This window comes from Petaurus breviceps, unplaced genomic scaffold (assembly GCF_028583685.1).
Source record: "Petaurus breviceps papuanus isolate PSGF00001 unplaced genomic scaffold, PetGlider_PUasm1.0 90255, whole genome shotgun sequence".
NCBI classification, from domain to species: domain Eukaryota; kingdom Metazoa; phylum Chordata; class Mammalia; order Diprotodontia; family Petauridae; genus Petaurus; species Petaurus breviceps.
Window position 1 is genome coordinate 1,066,765 of NW_027187200.1, and position 19,437 is coordinate 1,086,201.

At 38.8% G+C, this 19,437-nt stretch overlaps 1 protein-coding gene across 1 annotated transcript in view; it reads right to left on the reverse strand.

The window, feature by feature from the left end:
• GRHL1 (grainyhead like transcription factor 1) overlaps nt 1-15,407 on the reverse strand; it is a 93,944-nt gene extending 78,537 nt beyond the window's left edge. Inside the window, exon 1 of the mRNA XM_069107760.1 lies at nt 15,033-15,407. The gene's annotated coding sequence lies outside the window, so the exon portion shown is untranslated. The remainder of the gene's footprint in view (nt 1-15,032) is intronic.
• Nucleotides 15,408-19,437: the final 4,030 nt, after the last annotated feature.

The window sequence follows — 19,437 nt, forward strand, 5'->3', positions numbered from 1 at the left end:
GTTCGGTTTGGAATCTCGGGGGACATGCGGCGGGCAAGAGCCGGGCTTGGTACGCACTGAGCGCTCACTGCCTCTGTCCCGATGCTTGTCGGCGAAGTGGCAAACACTAGCCCATGCCCTATTTATTCCCTCAGTCTAGGAAGTTTGTAGGGCGCGCGGATTACCGGTCCTCCTCTACTTCCCCACGACCCCTAACTTAGATCCTCACCTGTGGTGAGCATCCAGAGTCCCCTCCTCCCTTTACCTGGACACTCCTTTATCGCCTCTGGCTCCATAGCTTTTGCAGCTTTGGAAACTGTCCAGGCAGGCACCTTCTGTCCAAACCCCTTAGGGCAAATGTGACAGAATATCAGAGCTGGAAGGGGCCCCAGGGAACTACTGCAACACTATTAAGTTTGCAGATAGGGAAATAGAATAGGACAGAAGACCGGGACACAACCAAAAAATCATGCAACAGTTCACTAGCAGAGCTACGATTAAGAAATTAAGAAATTCTGACTCCTATATAGTCAGAAGACTATAGGAGCATAAACTTGTTATAAAATTCTAGGAGTATAATTTTAGAGCTGAAAAGGACGTCGTCTTGCTCTATCCCCTCATTTTAGGGATCCGGAGAGGGGAAGAGACAGTGTTAAAGGTTCTTTTGCATCCCCACATCTTGGAATCAGTCTGAAGAGCTTTAAAAAAAAAAAAGTGATTTTTAAGCTGTCTTGGGAACTCCCCGTGTGGAAATTCCTTCCACTTATTGGTGCTCATTTGAAACATATAATCATAGAGGTACCGAATCGTTAAGTGGTCCCGTGATCATACAGCTAGCAGTGTATTAGAGACCAGACTTGAACCCAGATTTTCCCGATTCTAAGTCCTGCCCTCTATTATTGCTGCCCCACACTGCCTCTCAATGCCCTTCATGTTTCTGTTCACACAAGTAATCATGCTAGGTCCTCTTTGCCTCTTACCTAGTTATTACAATAGCGTCCTAATTGGTCTTTTGGCCTCAAGTCACTCCCTACTCCAATTCTTCCTAAACATAGCTGACAAAGTAATTTTCCTCAAGTGCAGGTCTGACCAAGTCACTCCCTTGATTAATAAACCCCAATGATTCTCCATTATCTTTATGGTCAAATATAAACTCCTCTATGTGGCTTTGAAAAACCTTCACATCTTGACACCAGCCTACTTTTTCAATCTTGTTATATATTTACTCTCCTTGCCCTTCGAGCCAAACACCATCTCAGACCTCAGTGTCTTTGCACTGGTTGTCTAACATGCACTTATTTCTCACCTCCACCTCTCAGAATCTTTTCTTTCTTTCAAAACTCAAGTGGCACCTTCTACAGGAAACCTCTCCTGTTTTCCTCAGTTGTTAGCTCCTTCCCTCCCCCAAATTAACTTTTATTTATTTTTTATTTACTGCTATCCAGAGATATACAGAGATGTTCCCCACCCTCACCCTCAATAGAATCTAAGTTTCTTGAGGACAGGGACTGTTTTTGTCTCTGTATCCCCAGCACCTAGAATAATTCCTGGTACATAGTAGTGCTTAGCTTAATACATGCTTGTTGATTGATTGAGAAACTAATAGCTACCTACCTCTCTAAATGATAGCCCTTGTTTCTCCTGGCTCTGCATTTCCCTTCAGCCCCCTTCTTCCAAAGCCTCCAAAGAAACCTGACATTAAACAAGTCTACATTCAGTGTAGTTTACTCTCAAATCACAGATGGATCTGTGATTTTATCTATGTGGACATTCCCTTCAAAATGTAGATCACAACCTATCCATCCATGCCTGCCTGCCTTTGTGACTCATTTATGTCTTCCCATAAATGTGCCATAGGGGATTCATCCAAAATGCTGAAGGCATTTCTCACTTTCTCCTGATATAAGGATACCAACGGAGCACATGGGCTGCCTGTCAGTTAACTCTGCTCTTGTCACATGACCAGTCCATTTTTTTCAATCCTATGCTGCCTTGATGATATTTTTTAATTCAGTTATTCTTATGTTGTGTGCTTCAGCCTGCTCATATCCACCCATTTACATCTCCATTGTCCTCTGGATGATATTAATTTTTTAATTTTTCAGAAACTAGTGTTCCATGATAAATTCATGCAACAACATTGGTACTGGCATTAAAAAGAAAGATGTTTGTTTCAGGGAGAAGTTTAGGGTCATTTCAGTGCAATATAGCTTGCTCTCTTCTTGTTTAATCCTAGACCCAATTCAAAATCCATTTGCAGCATCTGTCCAGTATATACATATATATATATATGTATGTATATACTGCATTTAATAGGTTTTTACAATTCTCTGCATTTCTCTAATTCTCCTCCCTCAGGAATCGACTTTGCCTCTCAGTTCTATCCTTCCCAGATCTAGGATTGACGCAGAGGAATCAGGAGTGGTATAATACAAAGATCCCTGGACATGGAATCTAAGGAACTGAGGGGGTGAATTTGGTGCTAGAACTACCTACCACTCACTTCACCTCTCTTTGTCTCAACGAGGGAGTAAAATGAGGGAGTTAGACTAGATAAGGTGCTCCTTTACCCTTTTTTTACATCCTTTACTCTTCTGGCAGTCCATGCTGATCTTTTTTCTCAGAATAATGTTTTTTAAATGTATAAAATAAAATGCATAGGATTATGAAGGAAACCAAGTATACAGAAATACAGTTATCAAAATTTTTTTTAAAACAAGTTCATGAACACAACATTAAGAATTCAACTAGGTAATCCTTAAGGACTCTTGGCTCTAAATTCCATGAATCATAGATAAAATCACCATGTGATCTCAAAACTAGAGGAATGAATGCATGCAAGCATGAAGCATTGATTAAGGGCTTACTATGTTCAAAGTCCACATAAATAGAAAAACACAACAGTCCTCACTCTAAAGAGCTCCCATTAGAATGGGAGAGACAACACATAGGATGGATTTCAGCTAGGGAAAAAATCCCATGGTCCTTAGAGTGCACTGGCAAAGTCTATAGTAATGCCTCATATTTAATGTCATTTCCATTTTTAAAAATCATACCATTTTCTGATGTTAAACCATTTGACAATGCCAAGGACTTTGGTGGCAAGAACTTTCTTTTCAAGGTTTTCAGGAGCTTAATCAGAGCACCCGCAGGAGCATTGCCAGGCTCTCTCCAAAGATGTTGCTTTCCAGGATGATGGCTGCAGACACTGGGCTAGAAGCACTGCTGTCCCCAAGGCTTCTGGATTCAGAGCCTGGCCTGCCCTGTCAGGGTCTGGGGGAAGATGGTAGCCAAAGTGGTGGTGGTTGTTTGCTTTGCCTGGCACCTGCTGCCTCCTGTCTCTCCCTCAGGGTGCCCTGCTGCTTCAGCTAGGTTAGCTAGTCTACCCTATGTACCAACTATGGTTGGTAATTTGAAGTAACTTGGTCAAGCCCATATTCATATAGAAATCCTGTCTATAACATTTCCAAAAAGTAGTCATCTGGTCTTTTCTGAAAACTTTTAATGAGGAAAAAGTTACTAGATCCTATGGCTGCCTATACTCCTTTGAGAAAACTCAATAGTTGGGAAACTTAAATTTTTCTTACATTTAGCCAAAATTTGCCTCTGCAACTTCCACCTACTGCTCCTAGTTCTGTTTTTTGGGGGAAAAAACAAAACAAAACAAAACAGAAAAAGCCTGGCCCTTTCTCAGAGGACAGACCTTCAAATAAGGTTTTGAAGAAAGTATCTCTCCCCTAAATCGTCTTTAACATACGAGGGTCTGTAAAACAGTGGTATCAATCACACAGCCCTTTGGACTCACAACATTCCTGAGTGCCAGCCTGAACCAGATTAAAATAATTGGGAAATATTGAATAAAATAAGTAAAAATACAATAGAAACCAGATCATGTTAATGTGGTTTTCTCAGTCAATATGAGGCCTGCAGGGATCTTCACGTGGCCCCTTCTATTTGAGTTTGATGCCACTGTTGTGGATATCTAGACTCTAGTCCAACCAAACTTTTGATCTTGCAGATGAGGAAACTGAAGCACAGAGAGGATAGGTGGCAGCTTTTCCTCCCTGTTACATAAAAACTGAAAGATTTCAGTGCATAACATTGATGACAAATCTTTCTCTTTTAGAAAGGGGCTTTTCTTTCACTCATTTGGGATTGTGATTTGGAATAGAATGTTTCAAGAAAATAACCTTCTGGTTTTAGGAGCATTAGAGTTAGGAAAGAGTTTTTCAACAAATCTGGCTTCCAGTTAGATAAGTAGACAGTTTATAAACAGTTTTCAGAAAGAGGAATGCATATTATTAACAAAATAAAATGCTTCAAATAATTAATAATGAGAAAACTACAAATGATAACATCTCTGAGGGTTCACCTTGTGTTGATCAAATTGGCAATGATGATAAAAGATGGAAATTATCAGCAAAGTGCATCCTAATACACTATTGGTGGAGCTGTAAATTGGTCTAACCATTTTGTAAAACAACTTGGAATATGCAAGAAAAGTCATTAATGTGCTCATATCCGTTGATCTAGAATCCTACTACAAGCAATATATCCCCGGGAAGTTAAAGGCAGAGGGAAATTTCTCCAAAATACGAAATACTAATAGCAGTTTGGGGACAGCAAAAATGTGGAAATAAAGCATATGCCCATTAATTGGAAATGGCAGAAAAAATTATAACATCTGAATGTAATAGACTCTGACTATGATATAAGAAATGACAAATATGAGGAATTCAGAGAAACATGGCAAGACTTTCATGAACTGATAAAGAACAAAGTAAGCAGAGCTAAGAGAATATATCCATGCACTATAAATAGCAGTTGAAAGCAAGACTAAAAGGTAGCAGAAATTAGGTCAATTGCAATGACAAATTTTGACTCCAAAAATCAGAAGATAAAACATATCTCCCTCCTCTCAGAAGAGAGGTGAAATGCATTTGCTTTCCAATAAAGTTGTTTTGTGGCCCAGTTTTGCTGAATTGTTTTTCTGTTCCAAGAAAGACAGGGATTAGACATATCATGAAGTAATTGTAACATTGAAAAAAAAACAGAAGATAACACACAAGAAAGAATAAGTCTGAAGATATCTCTTAAACATAGTTCTATTTCAATGATAGGTCTTCAGGGAATAAATAGAGATGCTAGCTGACAACTATATTCAAACCACAAGTGGTGTTAGCAATATTCTAAGGAGCCATCTAAATAACTGAAGTGATACGGAAATGGGAGAATAGGTGACATTTCTGATCCTAGTCACATTTAGAAACTCCAGTAGATAAGAGTGTTGGACCTGGAGTTAGGAAGATCTGAGTTCAAATCCAGACTCAGAAGCTTACTAGCTACATGACCCTGGGAAGTAATTTAACCCTGTTTGCCTCAGTTTCCTCATCTGTAAAGTGAGCTGGAGAAGGAAATGGCAAACCATTCTAGTATCTTTGTCAAGGAAACCCCAAATGGGATTACAAAAAGTTGAACAAGACTAAAACAACTGAAAAACAACAAAATGAAAATTCCACTAATAATATAGATGAAAGAGAAACAAATGAATAGGTAATTTTTGGCTAGCTTCTTGGCCAGGTAAAAGGCTTTTCTTCCAGACTTGAAGATTCAGTTCAAGACCTGACTGTTCCATGAAGTCTTCCTTGGCCATTTTAGTCCTCACTAATCTTTCTGTCCACCATTTTATAATCTGTGCCATGCAATTTAGCTCTTGGTTACATTGTCTTGTTTGCTTTTTTTCCTTCTGTTTTCCCAACTAGACTGTAAATTTCTTGAGGGCAAAGAGCATGTCATTTCCTCACTCTGAGTCTTGGTTTCTTCACTTCTAAAATGAAAGTTGAACTAATGATCACTAAAGTCTTTTCCAGCTCTGACCCTGTGAGTTTCCAACATTCTATATTCTACACTTGGTTCTACGTCATATGTTCATTAACATACAACTCTGATCACCATGGCCTCTGACTTCCCTGGCCACCGCTCCTCTTTATGTGCTACCTTTCTCTATTACAACCTTGGCTCCTCAAGGGCAGGGCTGCCTTTTTTGCTTATTTCTGTATCCCTAGTGCTGTGAGACACCTCCTAAGTGCTTAAAAATGCTTCCCCCTCCCCCATTCACTGACTCTAAGCACCTTCCTCCCTCTAGCATGTTATTTCTGTTTCTGTTCTAAGGACGCATGATTCTATGAGAAGAATTCTTAAATATTTTGCTAACTCTATTCAATATAATGGCAATCCTATGTATTTTATTTTCTGTACTTAAAAATATGATTCTGAGAAGGGAACCACAGGCTTCACCAGACTGTTAGACATGACACGAAAATGAAGATCCTCTGTTCTATGATCTAAAATCCTTTCTAGCTCTAACATTCTATGTATGTTTTTTGTTTTTTTTTTGGCAAGGCAGCCAGGGTCAAGTGACTTGCCCAGGGTCCCACAGTCAGAAAGTGTCAAGTGTCTGAGGTCAAATTTGAACTCAGGTCCTCCTGACTCCAGGGCCAGTGCTCTATCCCCTCCGCTACCTAGCTGCTCCTGTATGTATGTTTCATATTTCTTTTTAATGATACCCAAAGTTTTGAACATACAAAATACTCACTATACACTTAAGAGAATCATAGCCTTAGATCTAGAAGAGAGAATTAGAAGTTCTCTATTCCAAACCCTTGTCTGAAGTAGAAATTTCCTTAAATCATTCCTAATAAGTGTTATAGGTCTACTGCTAGAACATCTTAGGTAACAAAAAACTCACTACATACCAAGGCAATCCATATTAATGTGGGACAACTCTTAATTCTAAGGAAATTTTCCTTTATATTGAAAAGAAATCTGCCTCCCACTTCTACATACTCGTCTTTGTTCTGCCCTTTGAGGCCAAGGTGGGAGGACACATCTAATATTTTGTAGCTAATGCTGTGAATATTTCTGAATGACTTTCTGAAATGGAACTTGTCAAATAACTGAAATTTAGTCCATATTCTATTTCCAAGAAACAAGTAGATAACCACAATGCTGCAATGTGTACCATAGTAATAATAATAGCTAGCATTTATATCACACTTTAATGTTTGCAAAATGATTTATAAATATTATCTCATTTTATTTTCACAACAACCCCAGGAGATAGGTGCTATAATTACTCCCATTTTAGAGATGAGGATAAATCATGATATTTTGAGTAGGACTAGAAGTCTGAAAATTCAACTCAAAAACAATTTCTTAATAATGGCCTGCAAAGGATGGAATTTAAAGTTGGGTGTCAACCACTTTCTGGCAAATCTAAAATCTAGATGTCTCACATTCTTTTCCTGTGGCCTCACTCCAGATCTGAGCTTCCAGATCAGGCTCACATCAGCTTAAACAATTGCAAAACACCTGACACAAAGTCACAGATACATTTGTCCTGAATTTAACCTTTAGTAGCAAACCTTCCTTACATAGGATTAAATTAAAATTCAAATAGGAACTTCCCATTAAATTTCCAACTGCCTCAAGAAGGAGCCAACATGACTACACATGATCAGAGTACTTCGGAGATGAAATCGATTTTAGAGATCACTGGATCATTCAGAGGTTTCTAGACTTAATTGGCCTACTACTCCCTTTTAAAAAAATTACTCAGCACCCCGCTGAAAATCTACTTTCTTTAACCCTTTAACGGTTTTTTTTGAAATCTGTGTCATTTCAAACTAATACCACCCTCCTCAATTGTGGCAGCACCCCCAGGAGGGTATCGCCCACTTTGGGAACCTATGAATCCAATTCACTGGTTTTACAGAGGAGGAAAGTGAGTGCTATAAAGTTTAAGTGCCTTGGTCAAAGTCATGTAGAGAGCCAAAGGCACTCCTATCTTCTCAATCCCAGCTTACTACAATGTAGTGTAAAGATTGATAGATTTAAAATGAGAGGACCTGGATTCAAATTGCAGTTATGCTGCTTACTAGATGTGTGACTCTGGGCAAATCACTTTTGTCTCTGAACTTGAATTTCCTCATCTGTAAAATGAGGAGGTTGGGCTACATGACCTCCATATTCCAGTTCTAAATTCTATGCCTAACTACATCAAAATGTGCAACCTGGGGTTTTGTTGTTCAGTTGTTTTGGTCATGTCCAAGAATCTCTTTGCAATTTTCTTGGCAAAAAGACTGGAGTGGTTTGCCATTTCCCTCTCCAGCTCATTTTACAGATGAGGAAACTGAGGCAAACAGGATTAAGTGACTTGTCCATGGTCACACAGTGTCTGAGGTCAGATTTAAACTCATGAAGATGAGCTTTCCTGATTCTAGGTCTAATACTCTACCAACTATGCCATCCAGGTGCCCCAAGCTGGGGTTAAGTTGTTCTATTTAATTTTCTCCCATTTGGGAGTTTTGCTATTAGAAGCAAAACTCACTAATAGCAACATCTTAGTTTTTGAATGATGCCACAGTAAATATGCTTAACATTTCACAGTACCTCAATAGGTAAAAGAGAGAAATTAGTGTTTCCCATTTATCCATAGGGTCAAGAAAGGTCAAATTACCTGTCCAAAGTCACAGGATGTCAATGAGTCACCTGCTTTCCTGTTCCTGTGAAATACCATACTCTAGCTATCATGGGGCAGAAGTTAAGCTATTTGCTGAAGTAGGCAATATGAAACCAATAGTAGGTATTCAAGAATTTGACCACAGCAAGAGTAGTTGCTATTATTGACATAAATAATAATAACTCACATTTCTGTAATGTTTTAAGGGTTGAAAAGTGTTTATATCACAATAACAGTATTATCCTGATTTTACAGTTTGTGGCACAGGGAGAACGGTTCAATGGCAAGGCAGCCTATGTGATGTAAAAGAACAGTAGATTGAAAAAAGGTCTGAGTTCTAATTTCTTCCCCACAGTTACTATGGTATAACCTTGGGCGGGTCACTTCATCTCTCTAAACCCTACTTCCCACACCTATAAACTAAGGGGCTTGGACTATATTGGGGCACACAAAACAATTTACTCAGATGAACTGGTAGCCACTAAGTTATTCAATTCAATTTCAAATAAAGATTTGTTTAGCATATGCAAGACATTGTGCTTTATGCTAGGGATAAACACATATCCTGCTTTCAAGGAGTTTATAATCTAATAGGTGAGAAAGACCTATGAAACTATCATAGAAGGTAGAGTGAAATAAGGGAAAACTGATAGGAGAAATTTATGAGATAAGACTTTTAACTGAGAATAGGAGTCATAAAAGGGAGGAGTCAGAGAAGATACCTGAGTTAGGGTTTGAAGGAAGGGCCTTCAATAGAGAGTTATGGGCTGGGAGTGGAGCTAATAAGTCCATTACAGAAATGGGTATGCCATGAGCAAAGTTACAGAGATGGAGGGAGAAAAGATGAGAATGGAGGACAGCTAGCCTATCTGAGTGGTTCTTAGAATATGTGAAGGGGAATAGAGTCAGATAATGCTGGACAGATATATTAGTCAGTCAGTAATCAATAAGCCTTTATCAAACACTTACTATGTGCCAGCCACTCACCTATGTGAGGCAGCTAGGTAGCTCAGTGGATAAGGCTTCAAGACACTTACTAGATGTGTGACCTTGGGCAAGTCACTTAACCTCCGTTTGCCTTAAACCACTAGAGAATGAAATAGCAAAGCACTCCAGTATCTCTGCCAAGAAAACCCCACGGACAGCATTGGCATGCCATAGGGTCCATAGGGTCATGAAGAGTTGGACATGACTGAACAACAGCATGTACCAGGCTCTCTGTTAAGTATTGGAGATACAAAGAAAGTAAAAAATAGGATCCCTGCTCTCAAGGAACTCACATTATAATGGGGGAGACAATGTACAAATAACTATGTACCTGCAAATAATTATGTATGTACAAAATATATAGAGTGCAAATGGAAGATAACCTCAGAGGAAAGGCACTAGAAAGGAAGAGGGGAAATGGATTGTGGATTTCATTGAATGTCAAGATGTGCAGTCTGGATTATATTCAGTAGGCAATGGGGAGCCATGGAAGGTTTTTGAGTAAGGGCATAACATGAGTATAGTACTCTATCGTTGTTGTATCATTTTGGTCATATCTGACTAGTTGTGACCTCATTTAGGGTTTTCTTGGCAAAGATACTGGAGTTATTTTCCATTTTCTTCTCCAGCTTATTTTACAGATGTGGAAACTGAGGCAAAATGAAGTTAAGTGACTTGTTCAGGGTCACACAGCTAGTAAGCATCTGAGGTAATATTTGAACTCAGGTCCTCTTGACTCCAGGGCTGGTTCTCTATCCATTGCACCATCTAAAGGTCCATTACTGTATTTAAGATGGATTAAAGAGAGTAAAGACTAGTCAAAAGGGCAGCTGGATTTTGAAAATTATTATTATTTTTTCTACCTGTGGAATGGATGAATAAAAAAGCATCTATTAAGCCCTTACTATGTACCAAATATTGTGCTAAGTGGTGAAATAAACCCTGCCTTCGAGAGTTTACATTCTTTGGGGAGAGGGGGTGATAACAGAAAATTTATATTCTATTTTAAAAATTACATTTTTAATTAACTAAAATCTATTTCTCTTCCTCTTACCCCAACCCCATTAAAAAAGAAAGAAAAACAAAACTCTTATAAAACATGTAGTCATGCAAAATGAATTCTATATTTTTAAAAATCTTATCACCCCTCTGTCAGGATGCAGATAGCATGCTTCATCACTGATCCTCTGGAATCATGGTTGGTCTTTACATTGATCAGTTCTTAAGTTCTTCATAGTTTTTTTGTTTTTGTAGTATCATTGTCATTGTATAACTTATTCTTGTTCTGCTATGCTTTCCCTGACCACCATTCAACTCTATCAGTGGGATGTTTGATATATCTTATTCAGAAGTAGTGATAGTATTGATTTGCTTACTAAGTCAAAGGCAAGAGATGAAAAGCTATGGTGGGGGTAGGGGAGAGCAGATGGCCTGGGTCTGGATGGCTAGCTGGACAGGATATTGGTATGGTCTGGAGTCAGCTAGATAGGGTGGACATGTAAGTTTGTAATCAATCACCAAAACAGTTCAAATGAAAGGCATCCTAAAACCAAGTGGATTAATTGCCCCAAGGACTAAGAATATGGTTTTTAAAGGTCTAGTAGAAAGGATGTTGCTGTTTCATTTGGAGAGAAATGGGGACAGTGGCAAGGCAGATGGTGGAATAGTGTGGATGGAAGACTTTTTTTTTTTTTCAGCTTTATAAACAAAACAAAGGATTTCCTTTTTTCTTTTTTTTTTTAAGATTATACATTTTCACTCATGCAAAATATATTACCATATTAGTCGTGTTATAAAAGAAGACATAGGCCCAAATGAAAAGAAAAACAATGAAAAAATGCAGAAAGTGAAAAATAGTATGTTTTGATCTTCATTCAGACTCCATTAGTTCTTTCTCTGGAGGTGGATAGCATTTCTCACCAAGAGTCCTTTGGAATTGCCTTGGATCATTGTATTGCTGAGAATAGCTAAGTCATTCACACTTGATCATCATACAGTATTACAGTTACTGTGCGCAATGTTCTTCTGGTTCTGATTGCATCACTTTGCATCAGTTCATGCAAGTCTTTCCAGGTTTTTCTGAAATCTACCTGCTCATCATTTCTTATAGTAGAGTAACATTTCATTATAGCAATATACCACAACTTGTTCAGCCATTTCCCAATTGATGGGCATCCCCTTAATTTCCAATTCTTTGGATGTATGGCTTTTGATATTTTTTTTCCTTCAAGGTTTTGTTAAGGTACCAGCTCTTCCATGAAGTCTTCCATGATCACTGTAGCTGAGATTTTTCTCCCACTTCAAATTCATCAAAAGCAGTTTGAATGGAAGTATCTGTCAATTCATTATAATCTATACTTCATATATTTCTTCACATAGTTCTTCATCCCCTTGGGTAAACTGTAAACTCCTTGAAGTCTGGGGCTGTGTTGACTTTCACATTTGAATCCTAAGAAACTAGAATAACGCCTTGAACATTGTAAACATCTAAGAAATATTTCTAAAATTTAATTATGATAGTGCAAGTAAGTGTAATGAGGGCCTAAATTAAGGTTTGCAGTCAGAATGGAAAGGAAGAAATAAGAGAGAAATATTGTCCAGGTAGAATGAGCAGGATTTGGCAATATGTGAATAAGGGAGAAGGTAAAGTCACAGATGACTCCAGGATTATGAGATTGGGAAAATTTCAATAAAAATAGGAGAGTTGGGGAAGGAGTAAAATTTGTTAGAAAGATAAAGAGTTCAGTTTGGATATGCTGAGTTTGAGTTTCCAGTGGAATATCCAAAAAAAGATGCTAAATAGACAATTGGAAATATGAGAATGAAGCTCAGGGGAAAAAGTAGAGATATAAATTTTGAGATAATAAAAAATGATAATAAAAGTCATAGGAGTAGATAAAATCACCAGTGACAGTATAGAGAGAAAAGAGTCAAGGACAAATCCATGAGGGTACATTTCCATTTAAAGAATGGAAGGATGATGAAGAACCATTTGGGAAGACAGAGAAGAAAGAGTTAGAAAGTTAGGGTTAAAACTAAAGATTGAAACACAATATAAGGCAAGGGAAAAGAAGGCATCAAGAAAAATGGAGGGAGGTGGTGGATAGTTTTAATACTACCAAGAAGAGGTCAATGGAGATGATAGAAAAAAAATTGTTCTTTTTTCTGTTTAATAGTTATTTTCATTTTTCAATTAAGAAGCATTTTAAATCTATCCCCTCTCACTATCCCTCATTGAACGATAAAAACAAAAACAAAAAAGCAAAGCCCTCAACATATAGTTGCATAATACAGTAAAACAAATTCCCACATTAGTCACATTCTGAAAATGTATATCTCTTTCTACATTTTAAGCTCATCACTTTTCTGTCATGAGGTCGGTGGCATGTTTCGTCTTCAATCTTTAGGACTCTTGGTTTATCATTGCATTCATCAGAGATTTTAAGTTTTTAAAAGTTTTTTTTCTCTAAAATGTTAACATTGTATAAATTGTTCCAATTCTGCTCACTTCATTTTACCTCAGTGCCTAGAGATCTTCCCAGTCTCCTCTGAAATTATACATTCCATCATTTCTCATGGCACAATAATATTCCATTAAATTCATATGCCATAATTTTAGCTCCAATAGGAGAACATCTCCTTAGTTTCTAATTTTTGGCTACCATGAAAAGAATTGATAGAAATATTTTTGCATGTATATTTATGTGGATGTTCTAATATTAACCAGATTAACAAATCTGTTCAGGGAAATGAAGATTTAGACAATAGTAGAAATAAGTATTGTAGCAAGAGTAGTAGCAGTAGTAGCAGCAGCAGTAGCAGTAGTACAAAGAGTTTAGTGCTAGAAACTCAAGGCAGGAAATTTTAATTTGAAACAACTTGGCTAGATGATATCTAAAGTCTCTTATAGTACTATCATTCCATAGGTCTAGTAGGTGGTAATGGTGAGTGTTGCTTGACAGTATCAAGGCTCACTCAGGCCAAAATACCAATGGCCACTGCTCTCCTAACAAAATTACCACAACCTTTACCTTTCAGGAGCACAATGGACATGCTCACTTCTTAAACAATGGGTATTTATTATATGCGGTTGTTCTAAAGATCGTCCCATCTTAAAGTTCTTAATCCTGACCCTCTTTCCCAAAGTCAATAGTAGCAAATGATCTTATCTCCTTCATAATGTGCCCTTTCTCATCCCACTTCTCTCTCCCCCCTTCCTCCCATAAATATTTCTAATGTCATTGTATTTTATTAATTAATGCCTTTTGTTTTTACATCACATTCATTTCTGAATATATCCCTTCCTCTTCCCCAACCCAATGATCCATATCTTGTAAAAAGAAAAAAAATCATAATTCATCAAAACTAACCAACACTTTAAATATTACTGTCAGTATATTCAACAGGCAAGTAGGTGGTGCAGTGGATAGAATGCTGGACATGGAGTCAGAAAGACATGGATTCAAATATGCCCCCAGACACTAATTGGGTGACCCTGGGCAAGTTCTTTAACCTCTGTCTGCCTCGGTTTCCCCATTTGTAAAATGGAGGATGATAATAAAGGCATTTGCCTTGTAGGGTTGTTATGAGAATCAAATGGATAATTTTTGTAAAACACTTAACAAACCTTAAGTTGCTATATAAACGCTAGCTATTATTCCACACGATCATCTTCTCTCCCATCTTGGCAATGTATCTCCTAAAAACATTTATTAAACTTTTATATGAAGAGCACTGTGCTAGGCACTTGGAAAGAGATAAAGACAAGCATGCTATAGTTCCTGCCCTTAAGGAGCTTAAAATATTATTTTAAAAGGAACAAAACACATACACCAAACAAAATGTAATATAACCATAGAACATGATGAATGCATAAGGAAGAATGTGAAAGAGATGGAAGAGGGCCATATAAAATGGTGTACACACACACACACACACACACACACACTTTGAAAAGGGAGAAATCACTTTTCCTGCAGGAGAACAGAGAAGGCTTCCTGGAATAGGTTGACAGCTGACCTAGAACTTCAAGGAATAGAAAGATTCTAACAGGTAGAGATGAGCAGACTGCTTATTCAGATACAGGAGGTAATGGGGAAAAAGTGGGGGAAAAAATTAGTCCAGTTTGGGTTGGCACATGTATGTGAAGACCTATCATTGTAAAGAAGGTTGACTAGGGCCAGATTTTGGAACTCTTTAAATGCCAGGCTAAGGATTGTGTATTTACTCCTGGAAATAATAAGCCACAGCAGATTTTTTTCCCCTGTCAGGTAGACTTATGGATTATAAAGATTAATTTGGTAGATATGTCAATCAATAAACACTTATTAAACACCTGCCAGGTAGCAGGAAATGTGCTAAGTAACAAAGAATACAAAGAAAGGCAAAGATCAGTCCTTGCTCTTGAGGAGCTCAGTCTAATGGAGGAAACAACATGCAAACTGCTTTGTGTAAACATGTTCAATGCAGGAGAAACTGGAGATAATAGAGAGAAGGTAGTAGAAGAGGATCAGGAGAACCTTACTAGAGAAGGTGGGGGTATTACCTGGGACCTGAAGGAAGCCAGAAAGCATGAGGGATGGATTCTTCAGAGGGAGACACTGGTGGCAGGGAGGCCAGTTAGGAGACTATTGCAATAGTTTTGGGAGAAGATCTGGAGCGCTGGAACTAGGGATGGCAGCACTGTGAATAAAGAGCAGGTCACAGATGAGAGATAGAGCCAAGAAGGGATCCACAAGATTTGACAACTGATTAAGAGGTAGAGGAGGGAGGAACAGGAGAGTGGATTCATTCTCCTTATCTCTCATGTTTGTCCCTTTCTGATTGATCGATCATAAAGCTACCACCCTCATTCAGCCCCTGGAATACTACTACAGTAGCCTTCTAATTGCCTCCAGCCTTTTCTTTCTCCAATCCTTCCTCCACACAGCTGCCAAACTTATGCTTCTAAAGCCCAGGTCTAAATATTGCCACTCCCTTGCTGAGGAAGTTCCAGTGGCTCCCTTTTGTCTACAGGATAAAACACAAGCTACTCTGTTTAGCATTTAAAGCCACAGTCAGAATTTTTTCAGACTTCTTTCACATTATTCACTGTCTGCACTTCCGGCTCTAGTCAGACGGAGGGAGTGGCGGGTCTTTGTCCACAGCGATCCTTCTCGTGCCTCTAGGCCCTTTGCAGAGGCCGACCCTGCCTGGAATGCTCTCCCTCCTCTCTCTATCCCTTGGAATGCCTAAGGGTCAGCTCGGGCACAACCTTCAATACGTGGCCTTTCCTGGATCCCTTCCCAAGTTATTAATGTTTCCTCCTAAATTACATGGTGTTTACTATGTATATATTTTATATTACCTAAATCTGTGGGCACATTATATTCAAGGAAGGGAGAGTGAAAGAAATAAAGTTTTGACAGCAGGCGCTGGTTGGTTTTTTTGGGGGGGGGGGGGGGGCTGGAGGTGGGGGCAAGGTCTTTATTTCCCTAGGACCTTGTTTGGCACAGTAAGGAGGACAGGGTCACTGAATGGATGAGTACATGGGGCAGGGGTGGGGAGAGGAAGGGGCTGGATTATGAGGGACCTTAAAAGCCAAAGAATTTCACATTTGATACTGGAGGTAATAGGGAGCCACTGGAGTTTATTGATGAGAAGGAAGACATGATCAGACCTACACATTAGGAAGAGAATTCCAGCAGCTGAGCAAAGGCTGGACAGGAGCAGGAAAAGACTCCTGGCAGGGAGACCAACCACAGACTACTGTGATAGATGAGGCCTGAGGCAAGATGAGGGCCTGCACTAGGGTGGTAGCAGTGTCCAAAGAGGAAAGGACACATATGTGAAAGATGTTCTGAAAGCAGAAGGGATGAAAGGAGACAATGGATTGGATAGCAAAGTAGGGGCAGTGCGAGAGAGAAGCTGAAAACAAGACAAAACACAAGTTGTGAGGATGGGGATCTGGAAGGATGGTATTGCCCTTGACAACAACAGGGAAGTTAGAAAGAGGGGAAGAGCTGGTGGGGAAAGAAAATGAATTCAATTTTGGACATAATGAGTTTAAAATGTTTAATCTACTTGAGATGCCCAATAGGCAGTTGAAGATACCACACTGGAGCGCAGGAGGGAGGTTATGACCATATATGTAGATCTGAAAATCATTAGTAGAGAGATAACTGAATCCATGGAAGCTAATTAGAAGAAAAGAGGGCATAGGAAGAGCCTCACGGGACAGTCACAGTTAGTGGGCGTGACTAGGATAACAAGTCAGTAAAGCAGATCGAGGAGTGGTCAGGCAGCTAGGGGGAGAACCAGGAGAGTAGTGCATGAAAATTTTGAGAGAGTATTGAGGAACAGAAGGTAACTGACAGTGTCAGGGGCTGCAGAGGTTTAAAAAAAAAAAAGGCCATTAGGTTTCATGATTAAGAGGTAACTGGCAACTGGGGAGAGAGACATTTCAGGTAAATGATGGAGTCAGAAGCCAGATGGCAGAAGGCTAAGTAAGAAGAGAATGGAGGCACTAATGTAGATAGTCTCCTCAAAGAATTGACCTGAGGTAGGGAAGAAAGATATAGAACAGGAACAGTGAGGGCAAGGGGTTTTGTTTTTTGTTTTTGTCTCCCCTCCATGTCCAATGACACTAGCCACCTCATTATGCAAGGTCCTAGGGAAATACAGACATACATGTACACAGACACACAAACATACACAAATGAGACAGTTTCTGCTGTCAAAACCTTACATTCAAGGAAGGTAAAGTATGGGAAATAATATGTTCACAGATTTATACAATACAAAATACATACAAAGCAAATACCATGGAATTTAGGAAGAAGCATTAACAACTTGGGGGGTGGGGGTGGGGAAGGAAGGCCCCAAGGTGAAGTTGACACTTGAGCTGATCCTTGAATGGAGCTAGCATTCCAAGAGATGGAAGAAAGGAGGGAGAGCATTCCCAGTAGGAATAATCTTTTTTTTATTTTTTTAATTCAATTTTTAATTTATTAATTTGTTTGTTTCCTTTTAGTTTACAGGATTCAATTCCACAATTCCTTGAATTTCACATTTTGTCCCCCTCCTTCCCCTCCCCCCCATGGCGTCTTATAATCAAGTATAGGATCTGTAAATACTTTCACATTATACAATGGTCAGGTTATAAGGATGGATTGTACCAGCTGGAATGAAAAACGGTAAAGAGGACATAAAATCAAATAAAAGAATGAAAAAGATCAGGTATTTTGCTTCCACCTGGATATAAATTTAGTTCTTTCTAGTTCTTTCTCTGGATGCACATTTTTCTCTCCATCATGCGTCTTTTGGGATTGACTTATATCCCTGCATTGTTGAGAAGAGTCCAGTCTATCAAAGTTGGTCATCACACATACATTGTGTCTGTAATTGTGTACAAATTCCTCCTGGTTCTATTCTTCTCACTCAGCATCAGTTCTTTTAAGCCTCTCCAGGTAAATATGAAGACTGCCTGCTCCCCGTTTCTTATAGCGCAATAATATTCCATAATATGCATATACCACAACTTGTTCAGCCATTCCCCAATTGATGGACACCCCCTTAATTTCCAATTCTTTGCCACAACAAAAAGAGCTGCTATAAACATTTTTGTACATATGGGTCTTTCTCCCATTTCTATGATCTCTTTGGGATATAACCTTAGGAGAGGTATTGCTGGATCAAAGGATATGAAAGTATTTATAGCCCTTTGGGCATAGTTCCAGATTGCTTTCCAGAAAGGCTGGATCAGTTCACAACTCCACCAACAATGCATTAGTGTTCCAGTTTGCCCACATCCTCTCCAGCATTTGTCATTTTCCTGTTTTGTCATCTTAGCCAATCTAACTGGTGAGATGTGGTACCTCAGAGTTGTTTTGATTTGCATTTCTCTAATCAATAGTGAATTAGAGCATTTCTTCATGTGCTTATAGATAGCTTTAATTTCTTTCTCTGAAAACTGCCTGTTCATATCCTTTGACCATTTATCAATTGGGGAATGACTTGTATTCTTATAAATTTGACTCAGTTCTCTGTATATTTTAGAGATGAGTCCTTTGTCAGAGACATAGGTTGTAAAGATTCTTTCCCAATTTCCCACCTCCCTCCTAATCTTGGTTACATTGGCTTTATTTGTACAGAAACTTTTCAATTTCATGTAGTCAAAATTATCCATTTTACATTTTATAATGTTCTCTAATTCCTGTCAGTAGGAATAATCTTTGCAAAGGGCCCAAAGGCACAATAAGGGTGGCCTACAAACATCCCTCAAGTGAAGGTTTTTTTGAGGATAGGGAAATGTAGGTAATAAGGAAGCAGCCAGTAGACAGAAGAACAGTAAAGAGGATAGTGATGATAGGGAAGCTAGGTGGCATTGTGAATAGAGTGCTAGGCCTGGAGTTAGGAAGACTCATCTTCATAAGTTCAAATCTTGCCTCAGATACTAGTTCTGTGACCCTGGGCAAGTCTCTTGCGCATGTTTGCCTAAATTTCCCATCTGTAAAATGAGGTGGAGAAATGGCAAACCACTCCAGTATCTTTGCCAAGAAAATCACAGAGTCAGACACAATTGAAACCAACTAAACAATAGCAGTGATGATAGAGGCAATATGTTGGAGAATATGGGATGGAATGGGATCCTTTGTGCATGGAGATGAGTTTGCTTTGGCGAGAAGGATCCCCTCGTGTAAGATATGCGTGGAAGAGACAGTAATGGAAGGTATCTGAGTACTATGTGATGAGGAGAAGGGGAGCTCTTGGTAAATTTTTTAAGTGAAATATGAGATAATATACTCAGCTGAGAGGGTAGGGGGAAGAGGAAGTTACAGGAGATTTGAAGAGGAATAAGATATTTGAAAAAGCCACTAAAGTTATAGTGAATTAATCAGGGTATAAAAGTATTCCCTAGCAGTGGTTAGGGCCAGTTGAAATTATGTGGCATAAATTTGTAGTGGACCCAG